Raw genomic sequence first — 22,241 nt, forward strand, 5'->3', positions numbered from 1 at the left:
TATCATTCTGAAAATCAAAATAACAAATTGTTGAAAATAGTGTTTCCCCGAAAATGATAATTTTTGTAAAAAATATTTATCCGAAAATAAAATTTCTGGCGTCGTATTTATGGAAAGGTGAACGAAGGACGACCGTATGACTGAAAGGTATTCAGCCGAAGGCCACAGAACCGAAAGTTTTTTTGGGCAATTATGTCATTTGGCTGAAAACCCCATTAAGCCAAAAACCATCCGGCCGAAATGGTGTCAAATGAGAAATGAGACATTGTGGGGAATGAAATGAGAGTTGAGAAGTAAAAAGCTTCTAACTTGAAAAACGAATGTTTCATCCGAATAACTTTGAGATTAGCGGCTTTTCAGTCTCACAAAAATCGAAACGACACGTTAGTTTAGTTTCTTACGTTTCGAACCTTCGTCTTGACCTTCCTCAAGGATCTACAATTTTTATTGGACAATTAAAAAACTTTCTAGAACATGGTAAACATGTTTCATGACAAACATTCACCGGTTTTGGTTGTATCTTCCAGTGTATCTGAATTAGAGGTTCGAGTTAATCATACTATAAATATGAGCCTACCCATTTGGCCATACCATCTCATTTGCGATGGTGGATGAGTAAAAAGTTTGATGAGAGACGTGTGGAGTGAGAAGTGATACGTCTCAATTCTTACTTCACATCTAATTATTAATAATCATATTCGGCTCTTTCTACCAAACAACTATTTTAGGCATGTGGAATTTTCGGCCAAACGACTTTTTTCACCTTGAAAATTTGTTCGACCAAAAGACCATTTCAACCAAACGGCATTTCCATCCAAATGACCTGTTAGGGCAAACTTCCTCTTCGTCCGTATGTCGCTTCCAGCTGAACCGTTTTCGGCCTTATATTCAGAACATATTCATGCAATGGTGGGCATAGTAAAGCTTTCAATTAATAACTGAGGAAATGCCAATACAGTCGCCCCTCCACATCTCGATATTGAAGGGACCATCAAGATAGAGAGAGATCAAGGAATGGAAGGAAAATTGAAATGGGATCTAGATCCAAAAAAAAGCTCGTTGCTATGAAAAACGACAACAAAATAAATGTCATTTCTAGTTGTTGATGTTGTTGGGGCTGTGCTCATGCACTTCTTCTAAAATTCCGGCCCCTAGCTTAGGCTAGTTTGCCGACTGGCTTGCTGAGATCCACTGCTACATTGTCTCGATCCCTCGGCGGTCGTGCCGCAAACTTCCTCACTAGTCCTCCTGACTTCCCCCGGCGTCGAGGGTAGTCCACCAGTTCCGGTGAAGGAAACTTCCGCACTGATGGTGCCCCGACTACCGGCAGTAATCGCAGGGGACGCTTTCGCGCATTGCGCCGACTTCGTCTTCGGGTTGCAGAGGTGGTGCGACAGTTCCGGTGGTGGATGACGTCCGCACTGGCGGTACCCTACATACCCGAAGCACTTCCTTCTTCTTTCTTCTTTCTTCAGCAGGTTTACTGATCGAGTGCCGAAGTCGGTCCGACGATTCCGGTTGGCAGAAGACTTCCGGTTCACCGGTGCCCCGACGACCCGAGGCCAAACACTGCTCACTGTGCTGGATTTTCCTCCGAGCCGACGCTTATTTGCTGGTCCCTTCTCCATCTACGCTGCAGCTCTAACAGTATTTGCCTCACGACTCTGCTTACCGCATTCCACGTATCTTCATCGTGACACATTCGCTCTGAGATGTTGTCCACGCTTAGGGCAGGCATTCCTCTACGTGCTTCCGCAAACCTTGAACAATCGAATAACACGTGCTCTGGAGTCTCCTCTACGTTGATACACGCCGGGCAGAATGGCGATGATGCATCGGCCACATCGGTGCAGATATTGGCGGAAACAACCGTGTCCGGATAGGAACTGAGTGAGGTGAAAGTTCACCTCTCCATGCTCCCTGTTCACCCACGTCGACACATTGGGGATGAGCCGGTGGGTCCACCTTCCACTGTCTGCATTGTCCCACTCCTGCTGCCACTTCACCATAGAGTCCAGTCTCACCGTCTCCCTCACATTTCTGGTACCTCTCCGTTGGTAGCACTCGATATCCTCTGCTAAGGTTATGCAGATTGGAATCATCCCTGCGATAACGCAAACTGCCTCTGACGAAATGGTTCGGTACGCACTCGCCACTCGAATGGCCATTAGACGAAACACGCTGTTCAACTTCCTGCGATTACGTTTCGTCTTGAGCGCAGCTCCCCAGGCTGGAACGCCGTACCTAAGTATTGAGGATGATACGGTCGCCAGAAGACGCCTACAGCTGCCTCTCGGTCCGCCAACGTTCGGCATGATCCTTGCAAGCGCAGTGACCATTTTAGCTGCCTTCTCGCAGGAATAGTCGACATGGGTGTTGAAATTCAAACGGTCTCAAAGCCCGCACGGACGGTATGTCGTGCTCTCCGACGATAATCTGCATTCGCTGTATGATTCGGCAGTTGCTGACCAGCATCACTTCTGTTTTGTGGTGAGCAAGCTGCAGCTTGACCCCATTCATCCAGTTTTCAACTGCGTCGGTCGTCTCCGCCACCAGCATATCTACCTCTTCCAGCGACTCTCCGGTTATCGTTAGAACGACATCATCCGCGAATCCGAAGATCTGCACGCCTTTGGGCAACTTCAGCTTTAGCACTCCGTTGTACATAACGTTCCACAGCATTGGGCCAAGTATGGAGCCTTGCGGTACACCCGCCGTAACCCTAATCGACTTCTGCCCCGAGTTCGTATCGTAGACCAGAATCCGGTTTTCGAAGTAGCTCTTAAGGATTCTACACAAATAGCCAGGAACCCGCATTCCATGCAGCGCTACGGCGATGGCCTCCCAGCTGGCACTGTTAAATGCGTTTTTGACGTCAATTGTTACTACGGTGCAGAACCGATTGCCGCACCTCTTTTTCTTGGATGCTTTCTCTGCAACTTCAACGACCGCCTTAATTGCATCCACCGTCGATCTGCCTTTTCGGAATCCAAACTGCTTCTCCGACAAGCCGATCTCGCCCTCCGTGAACTGCATCAGCCTATTAAGGATAATCCTTTCCAGAAGCTTCCCCAGTGTATCCAGCAGGCATATGGGCCTATACAATGCTGGACTCCCCAACGGTTTTACTGGTTTCGGCAGTAACACCAGTTTCTTAATCTTCCACTTATTCGGAAAGTTTCCATCTCCTAGGCATTTCTGCAGCACCATCCTGAACAAATCTAAAAAACGCCAGTATCGCAGTTTTTGAAGCTTGGAATTCCAAGTTTGGAATTCCATCCGGACCCGGAGCTTTCTTCATCTTCAGACTTTTCGCCACTGATGACAGCTCGTCGTTGGAGACTTTGCATATCTGCAATGGTGACTCGTTCTTCATCTTCGTACGGTGTAGGCGGCCACATCGTAGAATCATGCTGCGGGAAAAGACCGTCCACGATAGTCTTCAGCTGGCGTCGCTGGACCCTTGATTTTCGTTATTGCCACACGATAAGCATTCTTCTTGGCACAACTGCTTGAAGCAGTTGGACTTGCTGACTTTGATCTCCCGTTTGAAAGCCGCTCTAGCTTCCCGGAAAACTATCTTACGCTCTTCTCTTACCATTTCAGACCTTGCCCTCTGAAAGCGTCTCCTGGCCCTGAGACAGGCAGCACGAAGATTGGCAAGAGATTCGTTCCACCAGTAATTTGGGCATCGGCTATCCATTGGCTCCAGTTTCCTTGGTATCGACGCATCGCAAGCCCTCGCTAACGTTTCCGTCAGTTCATCTGCTTCCAGATTTGTTGCGCCGCTGTCAACTCGAAGTGCTTCGATGAAAAGCTCCTTGTCAAAGTCCTTCGTCTTCCATCTTCGCCCGGTAGTCCTTATCCCTCTCCGCGTCGTCGGTAGCCGTGTTCCAACACTATACCAGATAGCTTGGTGATCACTATGAGTGTAGTCCTCACAAACTCTCCAGCTCATGTTTCTCACCAGCGACTGGTTGCAAAACGTCACGTCAATGATGGACCGCGAGTGAGTCTCAACGGGCACACCGACCATCCGTATTTCACCTTGCCCACCTCCATCATTTTGTTGGCAGCAACTGCTGGTAATCGTATCGCTGCTACTTGTGTACCACCGTACGCTTTCCTCAGCCGGATCGTCATCTGCACCTCACTCAGCATACATTGCGAGACAAGAGCCTCCCTCAGTTCGTCTTCCGACGTAATCTCGTCCAGGTCTCTGCACTCGACTACGAATTGGCAACGAGCTTCCGGAAGGCCGAGCTTTTGATTGTTGGATCTTTCTTCAGCTCGAACAGCAACTCCCCCTTCTAGGCACGCCTAGTCCTCACTACTTTCTCTCCCAAGTCCTTGAGATCCGGGTTTTCTCTCACTTTCCTTAGGATTGCTGCATACGTCGTCCTATCGCTCGCTTCGATGATCATGGCGTCGCCCTTGACCCTCTCCTGAGGAGATCGACGTTTTTCTTTCTTCTTCTGTTCCTTCTTCTTTTCCAGTCACCTTCTGCTTCTTCCTCTTCTCTCGCTGGCTTTCCACGGTTTGCCATTCACCGTTCTTGGCGCCATCCTTTAGTACGCTAGCACAATCGTGCACGTTCCGCTGCTTCTTCGGGGCTTCGTGCTCTCCTGGCGAGTCCCTGCTTCGCTTCTCTGTGTGCCTGCTGTATGCTCCGCTCCCTCTCTCAGCGTTTTTTCAGCTGCTTCAGCTTCTTTTGAGCGCGTTTTGTTCGTGCTAGGCAGCTTTAACGGCGGATTTGATGCTCGTCACTAGAACCTTTATCTTAGTGTGGACATTGTGTTTGTCCTTCACGAAGTCATAAAGCTCGTTGACTCGCTTCCGCACCTCCATTAGGTTGGACCTCCCAAGTTGTAGTTCCTCCTGAATAACACTACTTGCCGATTTTGGTGTGGACACCCTATTCTCGGATCCTAGCTCCTGTTGGCCTGCCTGGTTCTTGGGACGCTTTCACGCATTTTCTCGACATCGTCCTCGGGTGCCCTACGTACCCCAATCGCTTTCTTCTTCTTTCTTCTGCTGTTCGAGTGCCGAAGTCGGTCCGAGGATTCCGGTTGGCAGAAAACTTCCGGTTCACCGGCGCCGCGACGACCCGAAGCCAAACACTGCTCACTGCGCTGAATACTCCCCAGAATTGGCACTTATTCGCTGATCTCGCCTCCATCTACGCTGCAGCTCCGACAGTATGTGCGTCACGACTCTGCTTACCGAATTCCACGTGTTTTCCTCGTGACACATTTGCTCTGCGATATTATCCGCCCTTGAGACAGGCATTTCTCTACGAATTTCCGCAAACCGCGGACAATAGAACACCACGTGCTCCGGCGTCTCTTCAACATTCTCACATTCTGGACATAGCGGGGAATTGGTGTGTCCGAACCGATGTAAATACTTCCGAAAGCATCCGTGGCCCGACAGGAACTGCGTCATGTAGAAGTTTACTTCGCCATGCTTTCTATTCATCCACGTCGACAGATTTGGAATAAGCCGGTGGGTCCACCTTCCTTTCTCAGTACTGTCCCACTTCTGCTGCCACATCGCCATCGAGCGAATTTTCGCCACCTTTCTCATGTTTCCGGTGTCTCTGCACTGGTAGCACTCGATGTCTTCCGCCAGGGTGATGCAAATGGGTACCATCCCGGCGATAACGCATACTGCCTCCGACGATATCGTTCTATACGCACTTGCAACTCGTATGGCCATCAGCCGGAACACACTTTTCAGCTTTTCCCGATTCCGCTTGGTTTGCAGTGCTTTGCCCCAGGCAGGAACCCCATACCGCAGTATCGATGACGAGACACTAACTAGCAGACGCCTCGTGCTGCTTCGTGGGCCACCAACGTTTGGCATGATCCTCGCTATTGCGTTCATTGCCTTCGCCGACTTTTCACAGGCGTAGTCAACGTGGCTGTTGAAATTTAGCCGGTCGTCGATCATCACACCCTGGTGCTTCAGTGATCGCTTCGAAGCAATCGCATGTCCTCCGACAACGATTTCCATCCGCTGGATAGCCTTGCAGTTGCTGACTAATAGCACCTCCGTTTTGTGGTGAGCTATTTGTAGCTTAACTCCATTCATCCAGCTCTCGATCGTGGCTATTGCCTCTGTCACAGACGCCTCCACTTCTTCGAGTGTCTCGCCCATTACTGTTAATGACACGTCGTCCGCAAAACCCACGATTTTCACTTTCCTGGGCAGCCGCAATGTCAGGACTCCATCATACATTCCGTTCCAGAGGGTTGGGCCGAGTATGGAGCCCTGAGGAACACCCGCTGTAACACGCATCGACTTTTTCCCTTCGTTCGTGTCGTACACCAGGACTCTGCTCTCAAAGTAGCTCTTCAGGATGCGGCATCTATCTATCTATCTATCTATCTATCTATCTATCTATCTATCTATCTATCTATCTATCTATCTATCTATCTATCTATCTATCTATCTATCTATCTATCTATCTATCTATCTATCTATCTATCTATCTATCTATCTATCTATCTATCTATCTATCTATCTATCTATCTATCTATCTATCTATCTATCTATCTATCTATCTATCTATCTATCTATCTATCTATCTATCTATCTATCTATCTATCTATCTATCTATCTATCTATCTATCTATCTATCTATCTATCTATCTATCTATCTATCTATCTATCTATCTATCTATCTATCTATCTATCTATCTATCTATCTATCTATCTATCTATCTATCTATCTATCTAGAAGTTTAGTACATGGTTGCATTTAGCTGCTAATTTCACAAAATGTTTTTCTTTTCAGCATGCCGAAAAGAATTAGACATTTTACTAGATATAATGTAGGTCATCATATAAACAACTTAGAAGCAAAAACAAATGCTGATTTGCATAAATTGCCACTGCAAAACTCGTCTTCTGTGTCAACATTTTGAAGCAGCTCTGGAACGGTTTCAAGGAAGCCATCAAACAAGCTGTTCTAGATTCAAGATGATGTATTATGAGCGCCAGCTCACAAACCAAACATTGTTCCAAGCGAACGTTCGTCAAAATCTACCAAGAGTGCCACCATCTCCTTCCAAAATGAACAAAGTTTTAAGTGCCACTGCATGCAGCACATGTGAAAACCCGTATCGCGGAAATCATAAATTGCGCCCGGGAAAAACTTACTTCAAATGAAGCCACAGCTCCATATGAACCCTCTATCACCATTCCGTATAATATGAACCAGCTCTTATATCACACACACACACACCGCAAACGACGTGCTGCAAATGTTTGCCAAATACTTTTGAATGGAGCAAAGTGAGAAAAAATTCGCACTGAACCCATCTAATATAGCACTTCCTCCCCCGGCAGCGATCAACACGACACTTTTCTTTTTCCCGCTTACATAATATGTGGATATGCGGGAGCTGGCACTCCTCGGATAACCCGCATTTCATAGATACAGATCATTGCTGGCTGATGACGTTGGCTGGCTGCGGGCTACATATATTGAAAACAAGAATCCACTCAAAAGAGGACGGAGGCACTCAATGTATGCAGCACCATTTTTCCGAAAGCTTTTCTACACCCTCTTGATCGCTTGATGCACACATATTCTGCAAATGAAATGCCCAGAGCCTTATGTATCAGAGAATTCTATACGCTGGCTATGGGAACTGTGGAATACAAGGAGACCAAAAAATGCCAAATAATTCGGATGAAACGTTGTAAGTTTTATTTGCGACCACCTACTCATAAAGAATATACACACAGTGCCATGAAGCTACCGAAAACGATGACTGCAATAGGAATGACTATGCTTCAGACTTAGTTGAGCTCGTAACTCTTGCTATCCTGATGTAGATCATCTGTTTTTCCCAGTTCCATACACGAGGATTATTCATTTTTCTTACTTTACTATGTTGCTATAACATTGCATCCCGGTAATCTCTTTCGGTTTCAATTTTGACAATGATATGTGCACTTGCAAAGCCCATGGCCATGGACGTATTTGGCTTTTGCCTACGTTCATAGCCCTTTGACTGAGGCAATGCTTCTACTCGAATCGAAAGTTATTCACTCCACTTACGTTGCTCGCTACCGTTACCCGAATGGATTCTACATTCAGTCTCCATCAGAGCAACTAAACGAGTATAAACTTTGAGTAATGGTTTGACAAATTGCGAAGTTCGGTTCGTGACGAATGTTCTACTTTGGATTGCGACGAATTCACTAACCGTGATGAGTACCTGGGATGGCGAAATTTACTGAATCCATTTCCCGGAGAAATCCACTTTTCTAAAATAAACTGTTTCCCCGAGCTTATTCACTTTTCTTATTTACGGTATTCATCATTCTCACACCGTCTTCAGTCAGTCCCAAGGGGGCGAGCACTTGTTAGTTAGGAGTACACAAATTACAGCGCACTTTTCACTTCTTCCCGAGAATGGAATAAACAAATGAAAGACACAGCCCCGCGCCGCGAGTAGGCACACGGGAGGAGGTCCCAGGAAATCGCGTAGTTCCAGCTGAGCGCTTTTGAATGCTGATGAAGGAAACCGGGAAAATGCGCTCCGCTCGAGTGCGCTGTCTGCCCGGGTGATGCTGGGGTGTAGTCCGGACGCGAATGAATTAATAATCAGCTTACTCAGGATTCCCCATTTGCTGCGGTTTACCCAACCGAGTGCACTAAACCGTGCGATGATGATTGTGCGCGGGTTTTCCAAAAGCATGGTGGTCTCCACAGGAGATAGGGATTTGACCGGAAAATCATCACCAACCGAAAGTCAATGGTGATGAATAGCAGTGGTTGCATTTCAACACGGGATTGCTTGCGAGATGATATGATAGCGAACCGGATCCTTAGCAAAGAGGTTCAGTGAATTCAGTGGTGGTTTTGGACGAAAAAATTGAACTGGATGCATGGAACTCCCACGCGGAAGCATGAAGAACCACATGCGTGGTTTTATTAAGCAATGCATCAATGGATAAGCTATGCAGGAGTGAGAGAATAAATGTTCATGATTATTATATGTTCAAAGAGATAAGATTTGAAGTTTTTTTGCAGTAGAATTACTTCCACTGACGAAATGTAGAAATTATAACTTCTATTCAACTATTTCCAGCTCATACGTCAGCAACTACAACAACGTACGATGTTATAGATAGAGCAATCTGTCCCGAAAAAAATAGGCTTCGGGTATACCATAGTGGAGCGTACAGATTACGGTTTAGATTTTTTTAAATTATGTCTCGGTTTTTGAAGTTAGGCATCTTCATCAGTGAATTTAAAATTCACCACATGTTTTTCCACTCCCCTCTTCAATAGGTAAAATACGACATAATTTATTTCGTACTGTGCTGAACCTGAAATCGATTGTATGGCATAAGTAAACAAATGATTCTACAATTGTATCACCACTATGTGTGTTATGGTCCTCCCAATCCATGCTCTTGAAAATCAACTGAAAAAGCACGTGGCTTTCAAGATGGCCGATTTGTGGCTTTGTTATATAACCACCTTAATATCCCCCAAAAACAAATAAGCAGTTTGCGCGGAACGAAAGCGTCGTCGGTACACGTAGAAAAAAATCTGGTAGAATCAACCAGATTCTGCTTCAAATCAGCGATATTTTTGCATTTATTTGTGAATAAGAACATTTTTTCAGAAAAAATATTTTAAGCTCTTTTTAGTGGAATGTATTCAACAGTCTAAGACGAGCTTAGTACTTTTCATTTAATTCCCCTAAGTTTTGTTATCTTTACAGATACGTATTTCGACCTCAACTGTGAGGCCGTCTTCAGTGTCTCGTATACTTGACTCGACTTAACATTTTTTGTAAGAATCAAAAACGTAAACTGACCAGAAATATTTTGAGCCAGCGCGGGACAAAAAATTTGAGATCGTTGTTTATTTTTAGAAGCATGCTTAAGTAAAAACTTTAGAATTTGATGAAGCCTCTGGACTCCATTGGTCCTGGATCAATCACGCAATCCCACCCAGCGCGCTTTTCTTGAATGCGTTGAGTTTTTTACAACGATGTGAGTTCTTGAAGGTTAAACTTATTTGTATTGGTTACATGATTCGTTGTGCTAACTTTCAAAGTGATCGTATTTCTCGTTTTATATAATTACTCGAGCAGGAGCGACGACTTCGATAACAGAAATTGGTATGACCCGGGTAGAAGATGTGATATTGATAACAAAATATAATATGATATTGTTTGAAATAAGTGCTAAAAGAACCCACGAAAATAACATAATTTTGTGATGTATTTGGTATTATAATAACAGAGTATGTTATGCATGAAGTATTGTGCATATTAATTTTTGGTATTACTTGTTGGTATTTTACCTCTTATGCAAGGCTAGTTTATAACAGAGTATGGTATCAATAACAGAATGAAATATTATTTAGTTAATTTCTCCTGTTCGGGTAGGTAGGCCGCTCAAATTTACATCAAATTCCTTTATCTTATTCAGTTTTTTAAAACAAAAATAAACTACGCTGAGCTATTTCAAGTTTCATTTCTCGTGAGATTTATTTTTCTATAAGCTTGAAACAAAAAAATCCCGAGCTACTTAAAACTCATCGAACTTGCTCAAATTTTAAGTGTAGTGTTTACTAAAATAATTACGACAAAAGATTTGAGAATTGTTGAACTAGGGCTCCTACTTTCAGAGTGTGGGGTTTGAGTAAAAGGGGAAACGCAATGGAGTGCGGCAACGGCAAGCGGTTTGTCGACGGTTTGTACCAAAAAAATCCGCATCATTGCCGCTGTTGCAAAACGCAATGCATGCGGATTTTCCGGACAGGTTTTATTTGACGTTTGACGGAGATTTCAATTATTTTTAGAGACGATTTAACTTAATTTCAATAATATTAAAATAAACTAAAAACTAGTTGATGGATTGACTGCTTTAAATATATCAGAACAGTATGCAGTTATATCCCTATACGAATAATGTTAGTTGATGCCATGATCCGTCCAGAAATTCCTCCGGATTCTTGGTTAAAAACTTCAAAAAAAATCCGAAAGCTTTGTAGTGGTAGCAATGAGGTTATTTAAAAAATATTAAGAAATTAAAGTTAAGCAAAATTCAATATTATTTTAATGTTATACATCTTTGCATATCACAAATTCTTGAACATGCGATGTAACCAAGTTATGAAAGCTCAGTGCGTATTGCTGACAATTCGCCAAAATGTAGGCAATTATATTGCAACTAATGAGCTTGAAGGCATTAATGGTAAGACATGGCAACAAGGTATGAATGGCACGAATGGAGTGTTAACTCATCACTAGTGGACCATGTCTCATATGTCCATAGATATGAGTAAAACAGGCAAGAATGTTTGGAATTTTTGGCCGATGTGTTGGAACGCATCGAAGGTGGGACGTACACCTGGGCGGAGACTACCATAGCGTAGTGCCCATTCCTGGACCAGGACCTACAGGAGTAGGTCCAAGCGGCGGAGGACCTACAGGAGTAGGTCCGTGTTCCCGGTGGCATTGGTAGGCAGCGGGTAAGCGGGTGGCACCGCCCCTGCTGGTCGAAATGTCGCCGGAGGTAGCAGTTCCCGATGACGATTAAGTCAGAGAGCGGGTAGAACTGCTCTCTACTTAAATTGTCGTTCGGAGGTAGCAGCATTAGCTCCGATGAGGAGCTTTGGTTGGTCTGGTCGCGACAATGGCGCAAAAGGTAGGCTTGGTAGGCTCTCCGGTGGAAATAGACGGAGAGCCGAGGAAAAGATAAGACTCCGGTTGAGGAAGACGGAGATCTGAATAAAGATAAAGATGGCTCTCCGGTGGAGATAGACGGAGAGCCGAAGAAAAGATAAGACTCCGGTTGAGGAAGACGGAGGTCTGAATAAAGATAAAGATGGCTCTCCGGAGGAGATGGACGGAGAGTCGGAAAAAAGAAGACTCCGGTGGTGGAAGACGGAAGTCTAAGAATAAAGAAGGACCGAATGAATTGTTTAAATTTGGATTGGTCGTAAAAGATCTGGGATGAGCTTCGGAAATGATATAGACTGGAATGGGAGTAAATTAGATTTGTATTTATATGGATTGGATTCAGATAAAATTAAAACAGATTTGAAAGGATTTGGTTGTGATTGAATTAGGATTTACAACATGGTTAGCCTAACAAGTGATCGTTTCCAAATTATCCATAGGGATTCTATGAGCCTGGCAAGCTCGTGAATTCGGATTCTCATGTTTAGTGTGGAAATGTTTTCAATAATTAGGCTGGTCCATAATTAGTTCTACCCGCTCTCTGACTTAATCGTCATCGGGAACTGCTACCTCCGGCGACATTTCGACCAGCAGGGGCGGTGCCACCCGCTTACCCGCTGCCTACCAATGCCACCGGGAACACGGACCTACTCCTGTAGGTCCTCCGCCGCTTGGACCTACTCCTGTAGGTCCTGGTCCAGGAATGGGCACTACGCTATGGTAGTCTCCGCCCAGGTGTACGTCCCACCTTCGATGCGTTCCAACACATCGGCCAAAAATTCCAAACATTCTTGCCTGTTTTACTCATATCTATGGACATATGAGACATGGTCCACTAGTGATGAGTTAACACTCCATTCGTGCCATTCATACCTTGTTGCCATGTCTTACCATTAATGCCTTCAAGCTCATTAGTTGCAATATAATTGCCTACATTTTGGCGAATTGTCAGCAATACGCACTGAGCTTTCATAACTTGGTTACATCGCATGTTCAAGAATTTGTGATATGCAAAGATGTATAACATTAAAAGAATATTGAATTTTGCTTAACTTTAATTTCTTAATATTTTTTAAATAACCTCATTGCTACCACTACAAGCTTCTCCAGATATTCCTTTAAAAGAAATTCTTCCGGAAGTTCGTCCAGGAATCCTTCCAGAAATTTCTCCGGAAGCTATCCGTTGTGTTGTACTTAATTCCTTCCGATAAAAACATATGAATAAAAGTCCTCCGGAAGGCCCTACAGAAATTCTTCACGAAGTTTCTCCAGATTCCTTGGAAAGTTCCTCCAGGAATTCTTTCGAAAGTTCCTCCAAAAGTTCTTACTAGAATTCCTCTGCAAGTTTCTCCAGAAATTCCTCCAGAATTTCCTTCCTGGTCTCCACGGGAAGTTCATTCCTGAAATTCTGAGAACTCGTGCGCAAGATCTTCCAAGAACTCATTCCGGAGTTCCTTCAGAAAATATTTCGTCAGATACTCCTCGAATTTCATTTGGAAGTTCCTACAAAAAAATCCATAGGAAGTTGCCCCAGAAATTCCTTAGGAAGTCCCTCCAGAAATTCCATCAGAAGTTTCTTAGCAAATGCATCGAGAAGTTCCTCCAAGAATTTCTTCGGAAATCCTCCAGGAATTCCTCCGGAAGTTCATCCAGGAATTCCTTCGGAAGTTCTCCCAAGAATTCTTTCGAAAGTTCCTCCGTTGTTCCTACGAAAGTTCCTACAAAATTTCAATCGGAATTTCCTTCAGAAATTTTTCCATGGGTTCCCCAAAAATTCCTACAGAAGTTCTTCTAGGAATTCCTCCGGAACTTCCTTCAGAAATTCGTTCGGAAATTCCTCCAAGAATTCCTTCGAAAGTTCCTTCAGGAATTTTTTCGGAAGTTCCTCCAGGAATTTCTTCGGAAGTTCCTACAGGATTCCTTCGAAAGTTCTATTAAAAATTCCTTCGGAAGTTAATCCAGAAATCCCTTTATAAGTTCCTTCAAGAAATTCTTCGGAAGTACCTCCAGGAATTCTTCTTCAAGTTTTTCCAGGAATTCCTCCGCAAGTTTCTCCAGGAAATCCTCCAGAATTTTCTTTCTGGTTTCCACTGGAAGGTCCTCCTGAAATTCCAGGAACTCTCGCGCAAGTTCAGGAGTTCCTTCAGAAATTCTTTCGGAAGTTCCTCCAGCAATTCCTTCGGAAGTTCCTCCAGGAATTCCTTCGAAAATTCCTCCAGGATTTCCTTCGGGAATTCCTTAGGAATTTTCTCCAGAATCTCCTTCGGAAGTTCCTCCAGGAATTCTTTCGGAAGTTCCTCCAGGAATTCCATAGGAAGTTCCTCCAGGAATTTCTTCGGAAGTTCCTCCAGAAATTTTTTCGGAAGCTCCTTCAAAAATTCGTTCGGAAGTTCCTTCAGAAATTCCGAAGAAATTCCTGGAGGAACTTCCAGAGAAATTACTGGAGGAACTTCCAGAAAAATTCCTGGAGAAACTTCCGAAGAAATTCCTGGAGGAACTTCCGGAGGAATTCCTGGAGGAACTTCCGGAGGAATTCCTGGAGGAACTTCCGGAGGAATTCCTGGAGGAACTTCCGGAGGAATTCCTGGAGGAACTTCCGGAGGAATTCCTGGAGGAACTTCCGGAGGAATTCCTGGAGGAACTTCCGGAGGAATTCCTGGAGGAACTTCCGGAGGAATTCCTGGAGGAACTTCCGGAGGAATTCCTGGAGGAACTTCCGGAGGAATTCCTGGAGGAACTTCCGGAGGAATTCCTGGAGGAACTTCCGGAGGAATTCCTGGAGGAACTTCCGGAGGAACTCCTGGAGGAACTTCCGGAGGAATTCCTGGAGGAACTTCCGGAGGAATTCCTGGAGGAACTTCCGGAGGAATTCCTGGAGGAACATCCGGAGAAATTCCTGGAGGAACTTCCGGAGGAATTCCTGGAGGAACTTCCGGAGGAATTCCTGGAGGAACTTCCGGAGGAATTCCTGGAGGAACTTCCGGAGGAATTCCTGGAGGAACTTCCGGAGGAATTCCTGGAGGAACTTCCGGAGGAATTCCTGGAGGAACTTCCGGAGGAATTCCTGGAGGAACTTCCGGAGGAATTCCTGGAGGAACTTACGGAGGAAATCCTGGAAGAGCTTCCGGAGGAACTCCTGGAGAAACTTCCGGAGGAATTCCTGGAGGAACTTCCGGAGGAAACTCCTGGAGAACTTCACATTTACTCATTAAAAACTTCGAAAAACATGATAAAATAATGAATAAAATCAATTACTCATGACTCGAAATCCGTATAGCTATTTTTTAACTAAATATTCAAACTGAAGCAGTCTGATTGACCAAACTACCACTGTAAATAGTTCGATACGCACCATGAGAAGCGGTCCCTTCGATAGTTTTCCGCTTAGCATATGTAATGGTTCGCAATTAGCATTTGAAACACAGTTACATTTGGTGCAATTATGCTCTACCCGAAAATAAAATGGCGGCAAAAACTCCGCATTTGGTGGGTGGCGATTTGTTTTTTGATTTTTGTTGGTTTAATTTCAAAGTTTTCTTTTCATTTCTATGCCCTTAAAGCTTACTGCCAAGTATCTGAACAGGATAAGATAAATTATTTCTACATTAATTACCTTTAACTCCCTTTAATTTATTGATATCTCATGAGGTGGACGGATTTTGGTGCTGTACGGATTTCGGTCCCGCACGGTAAACCATAGTGCTGAAATCATTTTCAAACACCCAGATTAATCCCCTTAGCGATGATGGAGCCTTTCTCGTGTGTTATAAAAATAGTATTTTGGCCATAACTTCCGAGCCCATAGTCCGATCTGGCCAATTTTCAATAGGAAACAATGTGACAGGACTCTGCGTCGAATGCAACTTGTTGCAAGCAAAGGATTAGGATAAGCGGTTAAGGATAAGTGTCTGAAAAATGAGTAACACTTTAGCCACATTTTTATTGGGTGGGTGCGCATAGATATATACACACACACGCGCGCACACACATTCGTCGAACTGAGTCGATCGGTATATAACACTATGGGTCTCCGGTCCTTCTATAAAAAGTTTGTTTTTGGAGCGATCATATAGCCTTTACGTTTACTTTGTATACAAGAAAGGCAAAAAGTTATGCTCAAAATATGATTTTTGGGGGTCATTCATACAATATGTGCTCTAACTCGTTACAAAACCGTTATTCCAATATTGTGTCTTCAGAAAAGATGTTCCAATTCGAATTCTTTATAACATTGCAGAGAACAACCACTGCTTTTGTACATCTGCGTAAATTTTTTATTTCATACCACCCTTTGAGGTGGACAGATCATTGATGTTTTCTTATCAAAAGAAAGCCCAAGAAATATCCTTCAACTCTCCTGAAGACATCATGACTCTAAAATGTTGTTTTCAGGTCGAAAACTTAAAAACGCATGTTTTGGGGGCTTTTAAGCCAGTGAGGTAGGTCCAGCCGGGAAAACAGTATTACGATAGACGGGGATACCTTTAAGGCGGTCCAAGACTTCGTCTACCTTCGATCCTTGCTAACGGTTGATAATAATGTTAGTCATGAAATACAACGGCGCATCATCTGTGGAAGTCGGGCCTACTACAGTTGTGGTCGAAATACGTATCTGCAAAGATATCGAAAATAATTGGTGGAATTAAATGGAGAGTACTTAATTCGTCTTAGACGGTTGTTTTCACTCGGGGTATTCGAGAGACGTGTGCTTAAGACCATCTTTGGCGGTATATAAGAGAACGGTGGTATGTGACAGTACACAGCATTCAGAAGATAGCTAAAGCTGGGGATACGATGGGCAAGTCATGTTGAAAGAATGCCGGGCTGCAACCCTGCATAGATGGTGTTCGATCCGACAGCTGTACAAGACGGCGTCTGCGGCTGACCACTAGACCAAGTGCAGCGACTTGGCTAGCGTGGGACGCGAGTAAGCTAGATAAAGCATGATGATAATTATGATGATGATACTACCGTTTATTGTAGCACCTGCCAGTAGCACTGGTCAGGTCATATCTGTTAAACGATTTGCTCATGCTTAAATAATTGTTTGTATTTCACCAAATATCTGTATGAAGGGACAAAAATGGGTTGGGTGGTTCCATAAGCAGAGACACTTATGCGAATCCACGGGATGAATAGAGAATCTCCTTCAAAGAAGAAAGTTCGTACATATAATAATACAATCTAGCCCTCATTTACCAGACTTGAGACCTCAAAACCATTATCATTCGATTTCTTACCAATTTTACGGCAGCACGCTGATATATTTTTACGATCTTAGGTTCTGGTATACAGGTCTTGCAATCCAACCCGTTTCATTCGCTTAGCTTTCAACAAGTCCGATTTAGCAGAGCAAACTCATTGCTTCGACGTGACGATGAGGATTTTAAATTATTCAAATTTGAAACAAAACCGTTCCAAACTTGCCGCGAATAGTTTCGCTCATTATGGATTCAACACGCCATTCGGATTCAGCCGTCCAGACCACCATTGTCATCATCAACGCCATCATGCGGTTGTTGAATATGCCAAAGTCGAGGAAATTATTGCATTCAATTTAACCTCATTCTGGAGCTTCTTCTGTACTGCTACTTCCTCTCGGGGAAGCAACGTGAACAGAAACAGGAGCAGCATCACCACCAGTAGCATCATCATCATCATCGAGAGCAGCACGGAATTACAAAATTGCATGTTTATGAATATTTAATGCAATGTAATAACGAGAGCAATACATATTCCGTAAGTTTTTCACACTGCCAGTGAAAGCGCGGGTTTCCCGACGATACTGGCAGGGTCGTATTTAGCTGGGTCGGAGGTCTCTAAAAGGTAAAAGTGCACGAAACCAAGAAACAGATTTCTCGCAAAAATGTTATTTCAAGTTTCCATCATAACAGTTACATGAATTCTGCGTATTTGTTGCCCCACACCCTCTAAGCCACGGTAATGTTATATCCGACCCTGTGTTCCAGTATTACATTTTCTGCTCATTGTCCCCGGTAGCTCGTGATGGAAGCTAAAGCCCTTCGCTACCGGCTGTAACTGGCGCTACTCGAAGTTAGCACCGACGACGAAGTACAACAATTTTGCAGAAGCAATACGTATATGCGATGCCGGTCGAGCACCGTAAGGACTCCGTCAGAGATCCATTCTTTATTGCCAAGATAAATTACAGCATTTTGTTCCTTCATCGTGTCCATTGTTTCTGGCGCCGGTCGCCGTCCTCATGCTGGACTCGCTCGGATCCATGATTGGAGTCTACGATTTGCTGAGAGTTATGAAGTTTCCAGTGCTAGCGTTAGCATGCGAATAGAACGATTCGACGTTTGAATGGAAACGATTTCTATTCTATAATGAGAAACTCGTGCTTCGCTGTGCACAAACTTTGTTATGGTTTAGTGGGAAAAGGATATTAAGTTTCAATGTTCTTGTCCGAATATGTCAACGATTGGATTAAAACGCTATTTTATCTGTGAACTACAGAGGAATCTTTTACTAATTTCCACGAATTTCCACGAAGAATCGTGAACACTTTTCCATAAAAAAAACTAAACAACATTCGTAACGAAATGACTACGGTAAACACATACGGATAAAAAAAATCCATATATGTCATTTAAATTTTACCACACTGTAAGCTCGTCATGTAGCTTGTCTCTGTACTAAGTACTGGTCATAAAATATGTAATTATGCACTCATTTTTGTCTTTTCCCTATTGATGTCTAGAAACTTATACACGCATTTCAGACTGACTTAACGCTAACGATTGACAATTCAAGTCAGTGAATGTATAAATAACATTTCTTTGTTATACGCTGCTCAGTGTAAAGCAACAAGCAAGACACAAATTGATCACGGTAGTAACATTTTCAAATCACCTATTTGTCTTTGTTTATAGAATTTAAATTACTTGTTTGTTGGAATTATAATATATTTAATTACACACAGATGCACAGTTTCAATCAACCGCCCACAAAAAGTTTTGGAATATTTAGTCAAAATTTCAAACATGACTAAAATAACACCATGCGGCCCATCAATCCATTTCAATGTTTGTTACATGTCATCATGTACCCAATGTAAATAAGCTAAGAAAATTCGATTTTGACTTGATATTGAGGTAGCGTGGCCGAGCGGTCTAAGGCGCTGGTTTAAGGCACCAGTCTCTTCGGAGGCGTGGGTTCGAATCCCACCGCTGCCAAAAATTTTTTTTTTTGTACGTCTTCAGATAGAAACTTTTCGAAAACAATTTTTTTTCTGTTTGTTCTTTATCCCCGGCAAAGACAAACTATTGAAAAACTGATATTCACATTACAATTTAAATTTAAAAATATTGTTAGCGTCTATAGAAATATAACAGTTTATTAAAAGAACGGAATACGTATTAAAAACAATCATGTGATAATTACATACATTATACAGGATTATGCAATGAAAAGATTGTACCATTTCACGCTGAATATATCAACTAAATAAATTTATCTTCAGCTATATCCCAATCAAAATCATTGTGAACGAATCAACTGATTTTTTCCCATCCCATACATGTCACAGTTTCTCCTGATTCGACGCTTAGTAAAGGGGGCTAGCCAGAACTTTTTTTTTTATTACCAAAACGTGAACTTCACGAATCACATAATTGTCTTGTTCGCCGCGCTTTGCCTCGAAAATGTGGGTTTTTGTGTGCTTGCGAACACGATCTGTTTTCGCCAACAAGCACCTCCGCCGTTTTCCATTTTTCCCCCTTTTTCCGAATGAATTGGCATCGTTTCTCGGTGAGCTTCGCCGGTGAAGAGCTGGAACGTAATGCCCTTTGTCACCGTCATATGGAATTACGTGGAATTCCGTGGCGACGAAAACTGACAGCGGAAGCAGCATGCTTTCTTGGGCTTCAACGGCAATGTATTAACCTGAACATGGCAGGATTTTGTATAGAGATGGAACGATGCGAACGTGAATCAGACAGGCGGCGACGATTTTGTTACGAGCAGGGAGGGGTGGTCTGAAACGCACTTTGTTCAGATATCGTACATTTGGATTAAAATGCATGCACACAACTTTACCTTGTTATGACCATAAAGTATGTATCTAGTTATGATTTAATGGGTCATGGGACTACTCAGACTCACTATCTTTTTGAAAAAAAATCATACTCTTGTGATTTGAACATTCGGTATTCATAAACTTTTATAAGCAGTCGCATTTTTCCTCGCTCAAGTCATAACAATAGTTTCAGTTTTCAGTGCAAAGTTGAGATAGTGTGCTATGTCTTCTTCTTCTTCTTCTTCTTATTGGCATTACATCCCCACACTGGGACAGAGCCGCCTCGCAGCTTAGTGTTCATTAAGCACTTCCACAGTTATTAACTGCGAGGTTTCTAAGCCAGGTTACCATTTTTGCATTCGTATATGATGAGGCTAACACGATGATACTTTTATGCCCAGGGAAGTCGAGACAATTTCCAATCCGAAAATTGCCTAAACCGGCACCGGGAATCGAACCCAGCCACCCTCAGCATGGTCTTGCTTTGTAGCCGCGCGTCTTACCGCACGGCTAAGGAGGACCCCATAGTGTGCTATGTGGTCTAACAAAAATGATAAATGAAAATGCCCTCAATTTCTTCATTTCATTTCATTCTGTAACTGACATATAGCATCCAATGAATGCGGCTCTTAAAAACAGTTTTCTTATCATAAGTTAAATGCTTTTGAAAATTTAAGGTAATATCAACAATTTCACATAAGACTTTACTATTATGACTAGGTAAAATTGTTTACATATTGTAAATTTGCCGCACATTTTGCTGGTGTTCGATGACTGAGTTACATTTTCAGGAAGTAGTCATATTTGGGGATGTAATGCAACCATTCAATCATTTGTTTTTGCAAGATATACATATGATGTTATTGTTATTTCATTATTTTCCAGAACGATGCGTATTGCCCCATTTCCTCACTGTGTGCCATTAGGGGCCTGGCTCATCTCATCTGGAGGTGTGTTACAAGAACATGTCTGAAGGCGGCTTAGTGAAGAAAATTTCCATGACATCACTGAGTTCGAAATTTTTAAGTTTATGCCACTCGATATTTGAATGCGAAAATATCACATTGGCTCCCTCACTGCCTTTTCGAACACACAAATAGAATTTTTATTTCTTTCAATGGAAATAATGCTGTGTATTAGAAATAAATATGTACCACATTGTTACAGTTGTTGATGAAAACGGCAAGTTTGCTCTCATTTGAGATCCATACATCCAACCACAAATGATTTCCCCTTGGTCAAATCATAAATCTGTCGTAACGAATAAAATACGGCAAAAGCATAAACAAAGGATAGGACAATGTTTTCTGGTACAACTTGAATTTCAGAATGTCAAACGAAATAAATGATGTACTGCCCTCATAGGAAATTATTACACATTCAATTTTTATATTCTCTTCTCGATTTTTTTATGTGTCAAGAACGACGATATAATGAAAAAAATATTTTTTTAAATAATCTAATTCATATCTGCTCCAGGGCTCCCATGTTTTGATTATTTGAGCAAAACAAATAGATGTCTTCCAACACCAATGCACGACAGATTTAAATATTTTTCTCGACCGTTCGATCAACGATTGTTCATCTGGCGTGCAGAGCACTATCATATCCAGGGTTTCGACTTTTCGTTTCAATGAGACCAAAGCAAGCGTTTTTCGGGCCAAGGGAAAATCTTGTTTCGTTGTTTATGTTGAGGATCATCTTTCACCCATCAATCTTTTCTCTAGAATTAGCATTGGAAGATGAACGAAAATCTTGCCTATTAGATGAAAATCCTTTTTCGTTCTATTACTTTCACCTCTCACTCACTTTTCGCGAGAATTATCGCAGAACAATTACAAAATTGTATGGCCGCGCCGGGATTCGAACCCAGAATAGTAACAATAATAGCTGCGGGGATGCGCTTACTTTAGCCAAACCACCACGCTATCTGTATGAAAGCGTTAAGTTATTTGTTCCACATAAGCTACTACCATGTGCATCGATGATGCCACGAAAAGACTCGAATATGAAAGAAAAAGAGCAAACCAACGTTTAGCGGCAATCGAAGTGAGCGAAAAATTGTTATCACTCTCCAGGCTGTTTTTCTTTCCCGAAAAACGATTTCTCCCCGAAAACTTTCGTGAGGGAAAATCATGTGCTCCTGAGATTGAGTGAGCATTATGAACCCTGAATCTTATCTTATTGGAATCGATCGCGGGGTAGTAGTGGGGGCTTTTGTCCCACTAAAAAGTGAGACGGCAAAGATAGGCTTAAGTCTACCAAGACAAACTTCATGGTTGCAGGTAGAGATAGAGGCAGAACTAATTGTGTTGATGCTGAGGTAGTGCTTGAAGAATCAAATATGACAATTACGATTCCAGTGAAGTGAGAAGACGTATTGCTGCAGCAAATTGGCTTACGTAATCAGCTTAGTTTATGACACCGAAAGGCCGGGGTGAAATATGATGGCAGCGACTTTCCTTGGATGCGTGTGCACA

General features: G+C 42.9%; 1 non-coding gene across 1 annotated transcript; it reads left to right on the top strand.

Annotated features, from left to right (window-relative positions):
- Positions 1 to 18,837: 18,837 nt before the first annotated feature.
- Positions 18,838 to 18,919, top strand: Trnal-aag (transfer RNA leucine (anticodon AAG)). Its single transcript has one exon. It is a non-coding gene; the product is annotated as a tRNA-Leu (tRNA).
- Positions 18,920 to 22,241: the final 3,322 nt, after the last annotated feature.

This window comes from Armigeres subalbatus, chromosome 2, assembly GCF_024139115.2.
Source record: "Armigeres subalbatus isolate Guangzhou_Male chromosome 2, GZ_Asu_2, whole genome shotgun sequence".
NCBI classification, from domain to species: Eukaryota; Metazoa; Arthropoda; class Insecta; order Diptera; family Culicidae; genus Armigeres; species Armigeres subalbatus.